The sequence below is a fragment of the Stegostoma tigrinum genome, chromosome 28 (assembly GCF_030684315.1).
Source record: "Stegostoma tigrinum isolate sSteTig4 chromosome 28, sSteTig4.hap1, whole genome shotgun sequence".
Lineage (NCBI taxonomy): Eukaryota > Metazoa > Chordata > Chondrichthyes > Orectolobiformes > Stegostomatidae > Stegostoma > Stegostoma tigrinum.
In genome coordinates this window covers 8,507,685-8,526,213 of record NC_081381.1, presented here as the reverse complement: position 1 = coordinate 8,526,213, position 18,529 = coordinate 8,507,685, and the positions used below count along the sequence as shown (strand labels likewise).

General features: G+C 42.5%; 1 protein-coding gene across 4 annotated transcripts in view; it reads right to left on the bottom strand.

Annotated features, from left to right (window-relative positions):
• The window catches only part of vwa5b1 (von Willebrand factor A domain containing 5B1), a 255,866-nt gene that overhangs the window by 160,492 nt on the left and 76,845 nt on the right, over positions 1 to 18,529 (bottom strand). The gene's annotated exons all lie outside the window — the stretch shown is intronic.

The following is an 18,529-nucleotide window of genomic DNA, read 5'->3' as shown; positions in this document are numbered from 1 at the left end:
TAAATCTTGTTATTGTATCTGCTTCTACCATCTTTCCTGGCAGCTGTGGAAGGCTATGCAGGTCGCGCTGGCACAACCAGATGGCCATGTCTCATATTCAAAGGGGAGTAGTCTTCAGTAAAGTCAAATGTGGGCCCTGTCACTCAGGTGGTCTGATACAATCATTCAAAAGTGTCTTCCATTCATAGTCTAGGGACCTGGGGCATAACCTGATGTCATTAGTGGTGGTCAGGATCAGAAAGTACATCTTACTATAGTCAGATGAGTTGACCACAGTCAATTCTGTAGGTTCAGTTAGGATATTCATGAAAGGACTCAATGTTGGGGATTCGAGGCAATGAGCCTAGGATGCAGAGGGGCAAAGACTGTGAAAGCTGGAAACTTGACATGTAATGGAAAGATGGAAGTGCATTGGGTGACAAGGGATGCTGCAGGGTGTGAGGTGGCCTAGGCAAGGGGAGTTTGCAACAAAATGGAGAACAAGACCAAATTGTAGTTTTGGAGCTCAGGAGTTAAGATTGAGTGTTAGAGTCATTGTTTGAGTTGGAAACTTGTGTGGATCAGTAAAGATGAGCTCTCCAGGCTGTGCTGGATAGTGGAACATGAAGGTTTCGGTTGGGGGGAACCTGGTGTCTGGCCTGAATTTGGATCTCTGTGCCCAGTACAACCTGCATAACAACTCTCACAACTTGTTGAACATTAAATGCTACCCATGAATGGGAATTGGCTGTGACCATGTCCAGAGCAGATAAAGTCAGTGTTTGTTTGCTGCCCATGGGCTTAACCTCTGATCATCAGTATAGGCCCTTCAAAGGGCAATCACATCAATCGCACATGTGCAATCTATAAATTGAAATAATCTGAATTCACCGCCCCCAACCTGGGAAATGCAGGAGTGACCAGCTGGGTGCTGTAGAAACTCTGGGCACAAGCAATCCTGACCACATCACTGGAAACTACAGATTATGAAGCAGAAGTAATCCCAGGGGATCTTAAAGTGACCCCTGAGGAACCCAAAGTACAAAACTAATGAGAGATCTCAAGGTGTAGAGCTGGATGAACACAGCAGGCCAAGCAGCATCAGAGGAGGAGGAAAGCTGACATTTCAGGCCTAGACCCTTCGTGCTTATTTCAGATTCTCCAGCATCTGCAGTTCCTATTATCTCTAATGAGAGATCTCGTTGCCTGCACAGTGGTACTGAAATGATGCCTTTCCCTTTGAACTCTAAGTATTCTGCACCATGCTCTGATCTGCAACACTGCATTTCTGGGTGATGTGGGCCCAGGAGGACAAGGTCTCAGTCCTCATGCAGCATGGACAGTCTCCTACTCTTCCTTTGTCACGTGCCTGGTGCTGTATTCATCAGAAGAAGGTTCTACGTTAAAGGTCCATGTGGAAGCATTCATGGCCTTCCTTGTCAGAGTGCCCCGTGTCCCACTTGCTGGAGAACTGGGTGAAACCCTACCTTCTGATCCCTCTTATTATTAAGGAGCTGTTCTGTTTCTGATATTCCCCACACCCTTCATTGGAAACCTGTCCAATGAATCCAGCTATAGCGGGTCTTCTCATCGTTGTTGCTATGTGGATGAAATGAAGGAAGAACAGATATGTCAATGAGCTGAGGAACAGCAGCAACCTTCAGAAGCTGCTGAACATTGTCCATCACTCAGTGTGGGTCCAGGCTCCATCAGTCAGTAGAGGCCTGAGCTCCAGTCCGTCAGTGTGGGCCCATGCTCCATCGGTTAGTGTAAATCCAGTCTTCATTGGTCAATATAGAGAATGAAACATAGCCTTAAGACTAAGAACAGTATAACAGGCGTACAAGACCTTCAGCCCATCATGACTGTGCTGACCATGATGTCATTCAAAATTGATGTCATCTGCCTGCACATGGTCTGTATTGCTCAATTCCATCATTGTTCATGCCTGTGTCTAAATGCCTCTTAAATGGTGCTATCAGATCTGCTCCTACCACCTTCCTGGCAAAGCTTTCAAAAATCAACCTATTTCCTGATATTATAACACATTGCTGGAGCAGGTGGGACTTGAACCTGGGCCATTCGGTTCAGGTGTAAAAACACTACCATTGCACCTGAACAGCTTGTAAAGTCATTGCAGGCCTGAGCTCCATCGGTCAGTGTGAGTCTGAACTCCATTGGTCAGTGCAGTTGAGCTCCATCAGTCAACACAGACCTGAGCTCCTTCAGTTAGTGTGGGGTGTGGCCAAGTTAAAATTTGAGCCCTTTATCGTTCAAAAGGAAAATGCAATTTCATTTATGTAAATCCTTTTAATAGAAGTACTAATTTGTGATTTAGATTTATGTGGGAAGCATATCAATTTGTAAACATTAAACGTCCAATGGCTTTGAAGTGTAAGTATTGTTGGGAAATGTGCAGATGATGTTGTATTACTGTGGTTTTAGATTACGGTTTTAATCAGGACCATGACTACCTCTTGATAATGGAGCTGGAAAAAATGGAACGGTGTGAATATAAATTACATGCTAACCATATGTTACCTCGCAGCTGTAGTAGTTTGAAATGATCACGGGTAAAAGAATGACGATAGATGTCTGAAATGAGAAAAACAATTCATTTTCCTTCATTAAACTGAGATTGAGAGTTCACTGGACAACATGAATTAGAATCAAGGGTAACCTTGTAGAAGTTTGTGGAATCATGATGGGCACGGATGGGGTGAGCGGTGGGGTGTTTTCCCAAAGGTAGGAGAGTTCAAAAACTATGGGCCATGGGTTTGGGGTGAGAGTGGAAAGATTTAGGGGGAATCTGGAGGGGGCAACTTTTGCACACAGAAGGTGGTATGTATATGGGGTGAACTGCCAGAGGATATGGTTCCTGTAGGTATGGTTACAACATTTTAGAAGGCATTTGAGCAGGTACATGAATGGTTTAGAGGGATATGAGCCAAACAAAGGCAAATGGAACTAGTTCAGTTTTCTAAGCATGGACAGCATTGACAAGTTGGGCCAAAAGGTCTGTTGCATGAAGGTTTTCCATAAATATGTGTCATGCAATGTCTTGATATTAGAATCAAAAGGAGTAATATTCAGCTTAAATGCATCTTGAATAAACAACTATTTGGGTCACAATGAGGGATTGGGTAGTGGCCTTGGGGAAATAGATTGAAACAATTTTTTCTCTGAAAATCTCTCAAATGGCTGCAACTATCAGACTACAACATGATTATAATCAAGAACCACTTGGCATTTAAAAATTAGAATCAATTCCACAGGATCTTAATTCACTTTACTGCCTCTTGCTCTTTCCATTTCTGCTTGAGGTTCTTTGCATGAGCAATCAATGTAACTTATGATAAAGGGAGACTTTCGAAGTTAGAGTTGGATTGGACCACACTCACTGAAGAAGTTGTATTAGACAAATTAATAGGCCTTAACACAGATAAGGCCCCCTGGCCTTAATGGCTTATATCCTAAGATCCTAAAAGAGGCAGCTACAGAGATAGTGAATGCAATGGTTGTAATTTTCCTAAAAATCTTTTGGATTCTGGAGAAGTACCAGAGGATTGGAATACTGCTATTGTGACAACCCTATTCAAAAAGGGATGGAGGGAAAAAGCAGATAACTATAGTCTAACATTGATTATTGGAAAAATATTGGAATCAATTATGAAGGAAATAGTAGCAGAACACTTGGAAAATCATTATTTAATCAAGCAGAGTCAGCATCACTTCATGAAAGAGAAATTGTATCTGACAAATTTATCAGAGTGGTTGAGACTTCTTCAAAGTAGAATGCACAGACAGGAGCCAGTAGTTGTAATGTATTCAGACTTCCAAAAGGCATTTGACACATTACATCACAAAAGGTTCAGTCACAAGGTAAGAGCCTATGATGTTGGAAGCAGTATATTGGCATGGATACAGAATTGGCTAATTGGCAGAAAACAGCAAGAGGGGATGGGGGTGTCCTTTCTCAGTTGGCAACAGGGATCAGCACTAGGGAAACAATTATTAACAATATACATTAATGACTTGGAGGAAGGAAGTGAATATATAAATTTTCTGACAACATTAAAATAGGTGGAAAGACAGGTTGCAGGAGGGATTCACACAGTTTACAGTGAGATATTGATAAGTTAACTAAGTGGGCAAACAAGAGGCAAACAGAGCATAGAGTGGAAAAATATGAAATTGTTCATTTTGGAAGGAAGAAAAGACCGAACATTATTTAAAAAGAGAAAAACTGAAGAAAGCTGCAACACAAAGGGATTTTCAGGGTACTTGTGCACAAAACACAGAAAACTAGCACACAGTGGTAACAGGAAATCAAGGCGGCGAATGGAATTTTGGCCCTTATTTCAGGCGGTTGGAGTATAAGAGTAGGGGGCTCTTCCTGCAACTGTACACAGTGCTAGTGCGACAACATCTAGAGTACTCAGAGCAGTTTTGGTCCCCTTATTTCAGGAAGGATATCATTTCATTGGAGACAGTTCAGAGACGGGTTCACTGGAATGATCTCTGGTATGGCGGAAATTATATTCTGAGCAAGGTTTAAACAGGTTGGACTCTACTCACTGGAGTTTAGAAGAATGAAGGTGATCTCACTGAAATATTAGGGGCTTGACAGCAATGCTTCCCTCATGGGAAAATCTAGGACTAGAGGCTGTTGTCTCAGACTAAAAGGGTGCCATATTAATATTGACATGGGGAGGAATTTCTTCTTTCAGAGCATTATGAGTTTTGGAAGTCCTTACCACAGAAAGCTGTGGGGGGCACAGTCTTTATGTGTATTTAAGTTTGAGATGGACAAAGATTCCTTCTCCTATTTCTAATGGTCTTATCATAAGCAAAGAATCCTTTGCTCTTCCTGAATGTCAGGAATGTTCCAAATGATGAAGTGAAATGGGGAGTGCTACATTTGCTGGTGACATCGAGCTATGTGGCATGGATTTTGAGTCTGATAACAGGAAGATGTCATGTTTATAATAATAGTCTAGTAGTCAATCACTCACCAGAAATTGGTTGACTCTGTATTTTAACTTATTTCAAATGGTAGGGCACATTGTACGTAATGAAGCAGACATCAAAATAAATGAACTGCTTCCTGTGTGCCCAAATATACAATAGGCCCACTGCCTGAAGCTGTCCTAACACTGTACACACAGTACACCTTAAAGGGTAAGCCTCTCAAAAATAACACAAAAGCATGAGATAAACAGACAAAAGGCTCAATTTATGGATTGTTAGTTTGAACCTAGAGAAGAGGATCAGTGTGAAGGTATAAAGATTATGCATGAAGACTTGGAAAAATTTGAAAGTTTCAAGCACCTGTCGTAATGCATAACTGAAGGTGGAAGTATAAATTAGCTCACGTTGGCGTAATTGGAAGTACTCTTGAGGTTGTGTGGTACAAAGATACGGCTGAAATAAAAAGGGAGAATTTCCAAGTCCATTCAGGGCTGCCCTTGTTATATCACACAGAGACTTGGACAGCATCAGGAAGAGAGGAACAACTAATGGATACTGGTCAGATGCAGAGGCTGAGGTGAATATGTGGAGTGATGAGAACAGTAAATTAGTAGGTTAGTGAAGATTGTGGGAGGATCAAGGACAGCAGTTACAGAGAGAAAGAGAGAGAAAGAGAGAGAGAGAGAATAATATTCCTTTCCTTCTTGCCCAACTAGTGGTCACCTCTCTATCTCTTGCTTTTTTCACCCGTCACTTTTCCACAAAGGTGAAACCACTTTCGTTGTCTACCTTTTGTATTTCTCTTCATTTCAGTGGCCAGTAGGCAATGAAATTGAAGGGTGCTTCAGTTGTTTCATTATTATTATGGACATTGGAAGTAACCAAGCGGGGAGATTGGGAAGGAGTGGTGCTCTCCTTCGATGATGGAAATTCTGTAGATGAGAATGAGGAGAGGGAAATATTTACAATGCTAATAAACAGCAGCCAGAAACAAAGTTGGGCAGTCAGTACTTCAGTTGGAATGAGTTCAAGGGAACAGAGGAGTGTTAAAATTGCGTTAGACTAACTTTCGATCTACAAGAGAGAAAGAGACTATGGAGGAGAGGCAGTCTAGTGGAGTTGAGGCCACAATCAGATCAGCCATGATCCTCTCCTTTATTAACTCTATTTTTTCCCTTCACAGGTGCTGCCAGACCTGCTGTGTTTTCCCTGCAACTTTGTTTTTGTTCCTGATTTACAGCATCTGCAATTCTTTTGGCTTTTAAAAATAGTGAAAGGGTTATGTTGGATTGGAGGCTCCTTTGTAATTCAGAAGGATGAGGTCCAACATTGTTGTAAACCCAATAAATCTTGTACTAAACAGAAAGAGCAGTTCTGTGCCAGATGTGCACAAGTCTGAAACATTTGGATCAGAATGACTGAAGATGTGGCCAATGCCAGAACGATGGCTGGATTTCACTAGGATTAAGAAAATTAAAGATGATATAAGTGACTACTTAAGCTGATCAATGCATGCAGACATATGAAGAGATGATGTTCAGGCAGCTGGAATTAAGAAACTGAGGAAGTATACTGAAACTCATTTTTCTGGCTAGCTCACATATCTTCATGTATGAATCTATTTGAAGTGTGTGTGATTTTGATGTAAAGATCCAAGTCTCTGTATCCCTGATTCTTGAACAGTGAAGCGAACAGAAGTATTCCCCCTAAGAAAATTAACATTGAAGATCAAAGATTCCACCAAGACAGCTCTTCTTCAATGCCTCACTGCAGCCTCTCTGTCAACAGAAATAATGGGTCTACATTGTGACTGTCAGCCCTGAAGTATATTAAAGAAAAAACAGAAAAACTGCAGACGCTGTAATTCAGGAACAAAAACAGAATTTGCTGCAGAAGCTCACGAGGTCTGACAGCATCTGAAGTTAAAAGACAGAGTTTATGTTTCAGGTTGGGTGACCCTTCCTCAGAACTGCTGGTGACTGGGAAAACCTCCGTTTATATGCAGAAAATATGGAAGGGGGGGATGGGGCAGGGAGTAAATGATAGGATAGAGCCTAAAGAGAGAGAAAAGCAGTTGGGTAGACAAAGGAGTTGATAACAAAGAACAAAGAAAATTACAGCACAGGAACAGGCCCTTTGGCCCTCCAAGTCTGTACTGATCCAGATCTTCTATCTAAACCTGTCACTATTTTCCAAGCATCTGTATCCCTCTGCTCCCTGCTCATTCATGTATCTGTCTAGATAATGATGCTATCATGCCCGCCTCTACCACCTCTGCTGACAACAGGGGCACCCACCACCCTCTGCATAAAGAACTTTCCACGCATATCTCCCTTAAACTTTTCCCCTCTCACCTTGAAATCATGACCCCCAGTAAATGAGTCCCTCACTCTGGGAAAAAGCTTCTTGCTACCCACCCTGTCTATACCCCTCATGATTTTGTAGACCTCAATCAGGTCCCCCCTCAACCTCCGTCTTTCTAATGTAAATAATCCTAATCTACTCAACCTCTCTTCATAGTTAGCACCCTCCATACCAGGCAACATCCTGGTAAACCTCCTCTGCACCCTCTCCAAAGCGTCCACATCCTCTTGGTAATGTGGCCGAACCAAAGTTCTATACATCTGTAACATGACCTGCCAACTCTTGTACTCAATACCCTGTCCGATGAATGAAAGCATGCCTTCTTGACCACTCTATTGACCTGCGTTGCCAACTTCAGGGTACAATGCACCTGAACACCCAGATCTCTGTGTGCATCAACTTTCTCTGGAGCTTTTCCATTTACCATACAGTTTGCTCTTGAATTAGATCTTCCAAAATGCATCACCTCGCATTTGCCTGGATTGAACTCTATCTGCCATTTCTCCGCCCAACTCTCCAATCTACCTATACTCTGTTGCACTCTTCGACAGTTCCCTTCACTATCTGCTATTCCAACAATCTTAGTGTCATCTGCAAACTTGCTAAACAGACCATCTATACCTTCCTCCAGATCATTTATGGATATCACAAACAATTCCTTTCTCCAGATCATTTTTGTATTTCACAAATGATCTGGCTGGGAGGATGAATGCTGTTAATTGGTCTGTCAGTGACTAATAACAGGTGGTGTGTAAGGACAGGCTATGTGATAACAAGATTTGGTGTGTGGTGTAGGGGGCTGGGACATGGGAGAGTTTAGGCCCGAACATTATTGAACTCAATATTGAGTTCGGAAGGCTGCAGGGTCCCGAAGCAGAAAATGAGGTGTTGTTCTTAATACACCATCCCATTCCCTGGCCAACATCTCTGTCTCTGGCTTGCTGCAGTATTCCAGGGTCCCCAAGCAGAAAATGAGGTGTTATTCTTCCAGGTTGCATTGAGCTTCAATGGAACACTAGCATGGCCAATCCACCTAGCCTGGACATCTTTCTGACTGTGAGAGTAAACCAGAGCACCTAGCGGAAACCCACGCAGACACAGGGAAAATGTGCAAACTCCACACAGACAGTCACCCGAGGATGGAATCGAACCTGGGTCCCTGATGTTGTGAGGCAATAGTGCTAACCACTGAACCACCATGCCACCCAAGTCTCACAAACTTAATGAGATTTTGAGGATGAAACCAAGAGGGCAGAGTGGTAGATATTGTCTGTAATGACTTTAGCAAGGCCTTTGACAAGGTTCCACATAATAGACTGGTGAGTAAATAGATCACAAGAGGAGGTAGCCTTCTGGTTTGATGGTGGGAGACAGTGGTTGTTGATATAGGATTGGTTATCGGAGTGGAAGTCTGTGACCAGTGGTGTTCTGCAGGGATTCGAACTGGGTCGACTGTTGTTTGTCAATTGCATAAGCAATTTGGATAAGAATATAGGAAGCATGGTTAATAAGTTTGCAGATGACACTGAAATTGGTGGAATGGTAGACAATGAAGAGGCTTATTGTAGTGATTTGAGCCATGGCCAGGTGGATCTCATTGACTGAGAATCTTGATTTGTGTTGTTAATCTGGGCCAATCAGGGAGCCTTGGATGACAGATATAAACATGAAATTCAGAATGTCCCCTCACTCTAGGGATTGGCTTTAAGCTGGCTGGTCATACCCCATGTACTGTGCACATGTAAATAAAGGATGGCTTGGCAATGGGATACTGGCCTCTGTGCAGTTATCTAAGAGTACAATGGGATCTTGATCAGCTAAGGGAAAGGGCTGAGGAGTAGTAGATAGAGTTTAATTTAGATAAATGCGAGATGTTGCATTTTGGGAAGACAAATTAAGACAGGACTTATACAGTGAATGGTAGGGTCCTGGGGAGCGCTGTCGGACAGAAAGACCTAGGGGTTCAGGTAAATGTTTCCTTGAAAGTGGTGTTACAGGTAGACAGGTTGATGAAGACATTTAGCACGCTTGCCTTCATTGCTCAGACCATCGAATACAGGATTTGGGATGTCATGTTACGGCTGTACAAAACATTGGTGAGGCAACTTTTGGAGTACTGTGTATAGTTCTGGTCACCCTAGGAATGGGTTCTGAAAAGATTTACATGGATATTTCTGGGACTGGAGGGCTTGAGTAATAAGGAGAGGCTGGAAAGGCTTTGACTTTTTCCCTGGAGTGTAGGAAGTTGATGTAGAACCTTTTTGAATGGCCTGGGCAGAGTGGATGTTGGGAAGATGCTTCCATTGGTGGGAGAGACTAGAACCTGAGGGCACAGCCTTACAGTAAAGGGAAGGCCTTTTAGAGCCGAGATAAGGAGAAACTTCTTCAGCCAGAGAGTGGTGAATCTATGGAATTCCCTGTCACAGAAGGCTGTGGAGGCCAGATCATTGAGTACCTTTAAGGCTGAGATAGATAGGTTCTTGATTATCAAGGGTGATTGGGAGAATGGGGCTGAAAAACTTATCAGCCATGATTGAATGGTGGAGAAGACTGGATGGGCCCAATGGCCTAATTTCTCTCCTATATCTTATGGTCTCATTGAAGTTTATAAAATCATGATGGGCAAAGATAAGGATATTAACAAAGGTTTTTTCCCTGGGGGTAGGCGAATTCAAACCTAGAGGGCATAATTTTAAGGTGAGAGGGGAAAGATTTAAAAGGAAGATGAGGCACAACTTTTCTTCACAGAGGGTGATGCATATGTGGAATGAACTGGCAGAGGAAGTGTTAGATGCAGGTACAGTTACAACATTTAAAAAATATTTGGACAGGTGCATGGATAGGAAAAGGTTAGAGGGATATGGGCCAAAGCAAACAAAACAAAAGGCTGCATGGTGGCTCAGTGGTTAGCACTGCTGCCTCACAGTGCCAGGGATCTGGGTTTAATTCCCTCCTTGGGTGATAGTCTGTGTGGAGTTTCCACATTCTCCCTATGTCTGAGTGGGTTCCGTTGCTGGTTTCCTCCCACAGTCCAAAGATATGCAGGCTAGGTGGATTGCCCATGCTAAATTACCTGTGGTGTTCAAAGCTATGTAGATCAGGTGTGTTAGCTATGGGAAATGCAGAGTTACAGGGAATGGGTTGGGGTGGAATGCTCCTCAGAGAGTCGGTGTGGACTTATTGGCTGAATGGCCTGGATCCACACTGTAGGGATCCCTGGAAATGACATTAGTTTAATTCTAGGGAAACTCAGTTGGCATGGAGGAGTTGGGCCACAGGGTCTGTTTCAATGCTGTATGACACCACAACTCTATTGTTCTGGCTTGACACACAAACATTCACATTTGGCCTACTTGAGTCTGTTCTATCATTAAATAAGATCATGACTCAACTGATTGTGGCCTCACTTTCCTTTTTTACTCTTCCCCCATCCTTCCTCCCACCTCAATACCTTTTGATGCCCTTGGTAATCAAGAATCGAGTTATAGGGAAAGTCTGAATGGGCTGGGACTTTCTACCCGAACATCGAATACTGAGGGGTGACCTTATAGAAGGTTTATAAAATCCTGAAGGGCATGGATAGGGTGAATAGCCAGTCAAAACTAAAGGGGCACAGGTTTAAGGTGAGAGGAGAAAGATTTAAAAGAAACCTCAGGGGCAACTTTTTCATGCAGAAGTGGTGCATGTATGGAATGAGTTGCCAGAGGAAGTGGATGAGGCCGGTATAATTACAACATTTAAAAGGCATCTAGATGGATACATGAATAGGAAGGGTTTAGAGGGATTTGGGCCAAATGCTGGCAAATGGGATTAGGTCATATTGGGATGTCTGGTTGACGTGGATGAGTTGGACGGAAGAGTCTGTTTCCATGCAGTATGACTCTACAACTTTATAAATTATCCATCTCTGCCTTAAATATATTCCATAATCCTGCTTCTGCTGCTCTTTGGGGAACAGAATTCCCAAAGGCTCACAACTCTCCAAAGGAAATCAATCCCCATCTCTGCCTTAAATATGTGACCACTTAGTTTTAAACTGCTTCCTTAGAATTTGTCTCCGCCTCGAGGAGATTTACCTATTCAGCATCCACCCTATGAAGGGCCTCATAATCTTATATGTTTCAATAAGATCACCACATATTCTTCCATACTTCCAACCTGTCAAATTTTTCTACATAACATTTTAAGATACTGTTATCACCCTTTGAGAAAGACAGATTCAAAGATTCATTATGATCTGTAAGAAAAAGGTTCTCCTAATCTCTGCCTTAAATGGTGCTGACAATACATGTCTGTATTTATGGATAATAGGGAGAACAGGAAGATGGTGAACTGTTTTGACACTTTCTGCATTTAAAAGGGTTTCTTATCAAGACTTTTGAAGAGAACCCATGTAGTTTCTTGGAAATGAGATCAACATTTTAGACTGGTATCCACCTGCTGAATACAGGAAATCAAATTATTCAGGGAAAATGCCCAAGAAAATCATTTAGGGATGTTAGAAATGAGATTTGTTGCCTGTAATTGCTGGAAAAACAGACTTTGGAAGAGAGTGTGGGTGTTTGGGGGTGGGGTGTCCCTGTGCTGATTATTGACTGCAACTCTTGTTGGAAAAACACATCCAAGGCAACAGTACTGCTGCAAGACTATCTCTCTGTTGACTCCCTGGGTACCTGATAAAGTTTCCACATGTTGCATGCTGCAGCTGTACAAAACTCTGGTGCGGCCGCACTCGGAGTATTACATACAGTTCTGGTCGCGGCATTATAGAAAGGATGTGGAAGCATTGGAAAGGGTGCAGAGGACATTTACCAGGATGTTGCTTGGTATGGAGGGAAGGTCTTACGAGGAAAGGCTGAGGGACTTGAGGCTGTTTTCATTAGAGAGAAGAAGGTTGAGAGGTGACTTAATTGAGACATATAAAATAATCAGAGGGTTAGATAGGGTGGATAGGGAGAGCCTTTTTCCTCAGATGGTGATGGCTAGCATGAGGGGACATAGCTTTAAATTGAGGGATGACAGATAAAGGACAGATGTCAGAGGTAGGTTCTTTACTCAGAGACTTGTAAGGGCATGGAATGCCCTGCCTGCAACTGTGGTAGACTCACCGATTTTAAATGGTCATTGGATAAACATGTGGATAATAATGGAATAGTGTAGGTTAGGTGGGTTTCAGTTTGGTTTCACAGGTCAGCACAACATTGAGGGCTGAAGGGCCTGTACTGCGCTGTAATGTTCCATGTTCTATGTTCTAACTCTGAAATTCTGAACTGTGACTATTATCCGAAGCAAAAGACTCAACTGGATTTCCATCAAGTAAGGATTTCCATCTAAACTGAATCTTTATTTGGAAGGTTTTCCATTGGTCAGGAGCTGTTAGCAATTTGATTACCTTAACAAGAAACCTGCGGAATGTGAGAATTAATCAAACTCTATCCGTTATTTACAGGCTATTGTTCAAAAAAGTGTTTGTTTCCTCTGTTTTTCAAAAAGAAAATCAGGTCTGTGAAGTCTTTTGTTGTCCCTTCTCTGCTGTTTTCAATCTCTCTGATCATTCACTCTCTTGCTGTTTTCTCTCTCTCAAACCATTCTCCTCTCGTTTTGTTTTCAACTTTTTGACAAGCTTCCAGGTGTTAGTGAGGACAGTGGACTGTTGTCCTTTCCTGTGCATAGATTGATATCAGGTTATCAATCCAGATCCACCTTTTTTCTGATAAATCCTAATGGTTTGTTTGACCATTTAAGAATCAACTACATTAGTGTGGGTCTGAAGTCACTTGTAGACCAGATCAGGTAATGATATCACATTTCACACTATCAATACTGAGACTAAGATTTATTTAATTGAACTTAAATTTCCTCAATTGTTTGGTGGGATTTGAGCTCAATTTTTAAAGCATTTAGCCAGACTCTTGGATTATAATCTTGTAACAGTTATCTATTCTAAGTTCTGAGGAATGGTCACTCAACCCAAAACATTGATTGATTTCTCTCTATAGATGCTGTCAGACCTGCTGAGTTTTTCCAGAAATTTATGTTTTTGTTTTTCATTTACAGCATCCATAGTTCTTTCAGTTTTTAACAGTTATTTATATTTCTACTAATCTCAATTTAGCCATACATAAATCAATGAGCTCAATCCTCCTCATCATCAGCTTATAGTTTGCCTACACTGTGGCTCATCCAGCCCAGTATTGCTGACATCATAAAACAAGGCTCATATCTTCGATAAAAATTAGTGATGCTGAAACTTAAAGCATTACCATACCATAAGTGGATTTGTTTTTACTCAAAGTAGCTGATGTCCCGATAGAAATGCTTTAACAAGTTAATATAAATAGGTCAGCTTTAGGATGCTTAACTCTGAAGCACCTGAGTGAACACTTTTTAAAGTAGCCTGTCCTTCAAGGATCACATCACTGAACCAGTCAGCAAACATATAATTTTTCAAGCGTGTCAGATTGTACATTCTGCAGATTCGAAAGCACTTGCCCTTGCTTCAATTAAGATCATTCAGCTGTTGGATCAGTAACACAAACGTTATGAAACAAAGCAATCCGCAGCATAGTCAGCACTGAAGTTGCATTGTCAAATATAGTCATCCTTTACATTTATCACCCAGGCAGCATTAGATTCCAAGTCACCAAAAGATATCTCATCTACTTTCATCTTTCAGGTCAATTGCTACATGTTCAGTCCTGTTGGGAAATGTAAAAGACCAGACACTATTTAAAGGGGAACAGAGAAACCCCCTTAATGTCCTGGTCAATATTTATCCATCATATGATAGCAATAAATTATCTGATCAATTTTACATTGTTTGTACGGGATAGTAACAGTTAACAAATGACATTACAACATTATAACCGGGCACCTCAATACTCCTGGTTGTCAAACACTTGAAGTGTCCTGAAATCGTGACGAATGCTACTTATAGTCAAGGTTTTTGTAATTGACTGCTCTCTTTCTAATAGTATCATAGGGTAATGGAGATCAATAGCACAGAAAAAGCCCCTTTAGCCCATTACATCCACGTTAGTCAAAAACAACCACCTAACTGCTCAAAACCCATTTTTCAGCACATGTCCCAAAGCCTTATATGACTTGGTATTGCAAGTATACATCTAAATACTTTTTTTAAATGAAGGTTTTTGTCACTACAACCTATAGTTAGTGAGTTCCAGATTGCTACGCACATACTCTCTGAATATTCTGACCCTAATGTTAAATCTGTGTGCCTGGTCATTGATCCTTCCATTAAGGGGAAACATTCTTTCCTGTCAATTCTGTCTGTGCCCCTCATAACTTTATTCATCTCAATCACGTCCCCTCTCAATCCCCTCTACTCTAAGGAAAACAACCTTAGTCTGTCCAAGACAACAAAGTGTGGAGCTGGATGAACACAGCAGGCCAAGCAGCATCTCAGGAGCACAAAAGCTGACGTTTCGGGCCTAGACCCTTCAGAGGGTTCTCTGATGAAGGGTCTAGGCCCGAAACGTCAGCTTTTCTGCTCCTGAGATGCTGCTTGGCCTGCTGTGTTCATCCAGCTCCACACTTTGTTAACGTGGATTCTCCAGCATCTGCAGTTCCCATTATCTCTTAGTCTATCCAATCTCTCTTCATAACTGAAACTCTTGAGTCCAGGCAACATCTTGTTAAATTTCCTCTGCACCCTCTCAATGCTATCACATCTCACCTATAATATGGATTCCAGAACTGCACACAATACACTAGTTGTGGCCCAACCCACGTGTTATTCGGTTCTAGCATAGGTTCCTTGTTCTTAAACTCTATTTTTTTATTCCCTCATGGGACATGGGCAATGCTGGCTATCCAGTATTTATTGCCTATCCCTAGTCAATGCCTCCACAAATAAAGGCAAGTATCCCACATATCCTGACCATTTATTTCTCTGTGCTGATACCATGAGGGAATGTATACACACACATCAAACTCCCTCTTATAGTCATTGCTTCCCAAGATCCTACCATTCGTCATGTTTTCCTTGCCCTGTTTGTCCTGCCCAAGTGCATCACCCCACACTTATCCAGATTGAAATCCACTTGTCACTGATCAGCCAATCTGACCAGCCCTCTGCATCATCTAGTAGACTGAAGTGATCCTCGTCATTATTTACCAATCCACCAATTTTTATATCATTTATGAACCTACTGAACAAGCTTCCTACATACATGTCTAAATCATTTATATAAATCATAAACAGCAAGGGCCCCAACATTGACACCTATAGGGCTCTACTGGGCATAGACTTCCAGTCAGAAAACACCGCTTAACCATCGTGGTCTGCTTCCGGTCTGTCAGCCGACCATTTATCCCATTTGCCAAATTTCCTTAGATCCTGTGGGTTGTTATGTTTGCTATCAGTCTCCCATGTGAGGCCTTGTCAAAAGCCTTGTTGAAGTTCAAGTGAATTATATTAAAATATTGCCCTCATCTACACACTTGTTCATCTGTTTGAAAAATTCACTTAGGTTTGAATGGGAATACTAAGATTGGTAGCAGAAGTAGCCAGGTACTGCGGGAGTCTCCTGTGGTTATCGCCAAGCAGTTTTGGATACTGTAGGGGGGGGATGGCCTCTCAGCGAAGAATAGGGACAGCCAGGTTTCTGGCACTGTGATTGGCTCCACTGTGATGGGGGTTATGTCAGGTTCCAAACGATCAATTATGATAAAAGATTCTGTAATCTGGAACACAGACAGGTGTTTCTGTGGCTGACAACAAAACTTCAGGATGGCGTGTTGCCTCCCTGGTGCCAAGGTCCAAGATGACTCAGAGAAGGTGCAGAATATTCTGAAATGGGAGAGTGACGAGTAGGAGATCGTTGTGCACATTGGTGCCAATGACATAGATTAGAAAAGGGCTGAGGTTTGACAGACAGAACATAAAAAATTAGGCCCAAGGTTAAAAGTGGGTCCTCAAGAGTATTAATATCTGAACTACTTTCAGTGCCATGCGAGAGTACGAATACGAGGATAGAGCAAATGAATATGCGGCTGAGGAGCTGGTACTTGGGACAAGAATTCACATTTTTGCACCATTGGGATCTCTTCAGTGTTAGAAATGACCTGTTTAAGAGGAACAAGTTCCAGCTCAATTGAAGGGGACCAATATCCTTGCAGGGAGGTTTGCCAGTGCTACTCAGGAGGCTTTAAACTAGTAAGGTGGGTGGGGTTTTGTTGAGAGCCAAAGCAACATGGAGAAAAGAGAAAAGGCTGAGGCTGGTACAGGAGATAAGGGGACCAAGTCTAACAGTCAAGGCAGACAAGAGCTTGGCAGAAAATGAGGTAGGACTGATAAATTATACTGCATTTACTTCAATAATGCAAGAGGCCTGACAGGTCAGGCAGATGAACGTCGAACATGGTTGGGAATGTGAGACAGGGTCATTACAGTGATTACAGAAATGTGGCTTAGGGATGGGCAGGACTGGTACCTTAATATTCTTGGGTAGGGATGCTATAGGACGGTTAGAAAAGGAGGCAAGAGAGGAGGGGGTGTGGGGTTTTTAATTAGGGAGAGCATTGTGGTTGACCTTCAGGAGGAAATGCCTAGGAGATCATCCAATTAAGTTATAAGAGTGGAACTTAAAAATAAGAAAGGGATGATCACCTTGTTGGGATTGTATTATAGGCTCCCAATAATCAGCAGGAAATTGAGAAACAAATATGTAAGGCAATCTCAAAGACCTGTAAGAATAATAGGGTTCTAATGATAAGGATTTCAACTTTCCAAACATAGACTGGAACTGTCATAGTGTTAAGGACGTAAATGGGGAGGAATTTGTTATGCGTGTACAAGATAACAACATTTAAATAGCATCTGGATGAGAATATGAATAGGAAGGGTTTGGAGGGATATGAGCCAAATATTGGCAAATGGGACTAAGTCATAATGAGATGTCCAGTTGGCGCTGACAAATCGGATCAAAGGGTCTGTTTCCGTCCTATATGACTCTATGATTTGAAGTTGGTCAGACATGACCTCCTCTTAACAAAACCAGGCTGGCAGATGAAACATCACTGGACCCAAAAAGTTAACTCTGATTTCTATCCACAGATGCTTCCAGACCTGCTGAGATTTTCCAGCAATTTCTGTTTTGGTTCAGGCTGACTCTTCTTGATTAATCCCTTTGCCCCTAAATGCAGATTAAGTCTGTCTCTCGGAATTGCTTCTAATAGTTTCTCTAGCCCAAGGGTTAGGCTGACTGACCTGTAATTTCCTCATTTGTCCCTTACTCCTTTCCTGAATAATGGTACCACATTAACTATCCTCGAGTCCCCTGGCACCTCTCTTGTGACCAGAGAGGAATTGAATATGTTGCAAGTTTCCCTGCAATTTTCTCCTTTGCCTCATTCAATCATGTGGAATACATTTCATCTGGCCCTGTATACTTATCTAGTTTCAGCCTGCCAGACTACACAGAACCACCTGTCTGTCAGTGCTAATTTCTTTGGCAGTATCCAGGCTGTCTCAGCCATCCCTCAAGTCAATAATGACATATAGTGTCAGAGATAGAAGATAAACTGTGGAGCTGGATGAACACAGCAGGCCAAGCAGCATCTCAGGAGCACAAAAGCCGACGTTTCGGGCCTAGACCCTTCATCAGAGAGGGGGATGGGGTGAGGGTTCTGGAATAAATAGGGAGGGAGGGGGAGGTGGACCGAAGATGGAGAGAAAAGAAGATAGGTGGAGAGGAGACTATAGGTGGGGAGGTAGGGAGGGGATAGGTCAGTCCAGGTAAGACGGACAGGTCAAGGAGGTGGGATGAGGTTAGTAGGTAGGAAATGGAGGTGCGGTTTGAGGTGGGAGGAAGGGATGGGTGAGAAGAAGAACAGGTTAGGGAGGTAGAGGCAGGTTGGGCTGGTTGTGTGATGCATTGGGGGGAGGGGACAAACTGGGCTGGTTTTGGGATGCGGTGGGGGAAGGGGAGATTTTGAAGCTGGTGAAGCCCACATTGATACCATTGGGCTGCAGGGTTCCCAAGCGGAATATGAGTTGCTGTTCCTGCAACCTTCGGGTGGCATCCTTGTGGCACTGCAGGAGGCCCATGATGGACATGTCGTCTGAAGAATCACAAAGATGCCACCCGAAGGTTGCAGGAACAGCAAATCATATTCCGCTTGGGAACCCTGTAGCTCAATGGTATCAATGTGGACTTCACCAGCTTCAAAATTTTCCCTTTCCCCACCGCAT